General features: G+C 39.8%; 1 protein-coding gene across 1 annotated transcript in view; it reads right to left on the reverse strand.

Annotated features, from left to right (window-relative positions):
* LOC103582156 (clusterin-like protein 1) overlaps window positions 1-1,853 on the reverse strand; it is a gene marked incomplete at both ends in the record, with an annotated part of 11,780 nt that overhangs the window by 8,054 nt on the left and 1,873 nt on the right. The gene's annotated exons all lie outside the window — the stretch shown is intronic.

The following is a 1,853-nucleotide window of genomic DNA, read 5'->3' on the forward strand; positions in this document are numbered from 1 at the left end:
CAGTCTCTTCGTGCAAAGGAAACAGAAATTGATGTATCTTCCTAAAAAATTGTTCAATCTGTGGGGTAGGGTAGGGGGACAGAAATGGCAAAAAAAATTATGTTCTTTCTGGACCATTTCTTATTGCAAATTTTGAAGTCAACTTTAAATCAAGAACAATTCTGAATTAGGAAAAGGTGATTAACTTTAAGATAATTTATTAACACTCTGTACCTGGCTTTGGCTTTCAGCATGGAAATGGAATCTAAAATTTCTCCTGGTTTACATTTACCCATTGATGGCCTACAAAGGTTGTTTTCAATATTGTTGACAATCTACAGCCTGATGTACTGGCAGCAGTTGGAATGCTGTGGTCTCTTGGGCACCATGGAGATTGCCTGAAAACTGTGAAGAAGACTCTTATTTTTCACCTCTGTTTTAGTTCTTTTTTTCCTTCCCCTTTCAGTGGAATTTCATTAGTGTTTTTATACTTTCCTCTTCTTTCTCATCTCATAAATTAATCTATAGAAAGGAAAAGATCAATACATCTAAACTGAGCTATAGATGCCCTAGACAGCTTAATAGGTTACTTAGGCAGGGTCACATATCAGCAGTGATCAAAGCCCTCCTTGTGATAGTCAAAGGAATGAAGCTCTGTAGAATTTCAGGTACTTCTCAGTGGGAGAAGATTTTCCAGGAGTCACACTATGCTCTACTTCAACTATGTGACGTCTAGGTCAGGCAGAACAGAGCTGTCCTTGTGTGATAGTGACACAGCGGCACTGGGTATTATCAGCTACTGAACATTCCTGCTGTAGCATCATCCTAGCACAGTTCAAAAAACTCTCCAGAACATTTTAGAAGACTCATGCCTTTCTCAGAAAGTAGAGTGAGTGGATTATGGGCCTCTCCCTCTGCCTGCTTCTGTTTACTTCATCCACAAAAAACAAAACTTTAAGGCCCCAAGAAATTTTCATATGGTCACACAACTGGCCCAGATGGGAATGGCTGTCAAATCTCCTGACTTCCAGCCGATGCTTATTCCACCATATTCTGGTGTATTAGAACATGACAATGGCTCTAAAAATAGAGCAGATGCAATTAACAGTGGAGGCAAATTAACCTGGCACATTCATTATCCTAGGGCTTTCTCCCTTTGTAATTGGATATAGCACTGCCGAGCCAGGCGTATACTCTAATCAGTATGTGCTCTACTATGGAGAGAGAAATTCCACTCAATTTCATATTCAGCTCTCTTCTTGAAGGGGAAGGGAAATCCAGGCCAGTAGAATTGGAGCCTTTTATGGGGCAGAGCTCATCCTATTCAGGTCACCCCCCTCTGTGATTTTCTCTGCCCAGAAGATTGCCAAAGGGGACAAAAAAGAAAAAACATGCCAGTGCTACAGGACATACATGAATAAGGCAAAAGGAGATGGGAAGATAGTGTGTGTGTGTGCACACATGTGTGCATGCTGCACGTAAGAGGGCAGGCACATGGAAGGAGAGATTCAGGTGGCAGAGAATGTCTTCAAATGTTTGGCCTCCAGGGGAAAAATTTAAAGCAAATTGAAATCAGAGACTGTAATATTATTATTCCAGAATATAAATCAGCAAACATTTATTGGATACCTACAATGCTCAAATGAAGACAAATAAGATTTGATTCCTGCCCTCAAAGAGCTTACAATCTAGTGGGAACATGTTCACAAATAACAAATACAAGGCAGAAAGAGTCAGGGTATTTCTAAGACAGATACATACAATGTCATTATGAGGCAGGATAAACACCAAATGGATGGTCTAACTTTTAAATGGTATGTCACATAGGTGATGCTACATGAGTGTTATATTCTAGATAGCAAAAAACCAATATA

The sequence above is a fragment of the Galeopterus variegatus genome, unplaced genomic scaffold (assembly GCF_000696425.1).
Source record: "Galeopterus variegatus unplaced genomic scaffold, G_variegatus-3.0.2 Scaffold15084, whole genome shotgun sequence".
Classification (NCBI taxonomy): Eukaryota; Metazoa; Chordata; class Mammalia; order Dermoptera; family Cynocephalidae; genus Galeopterus; species Galeopterus variegatus.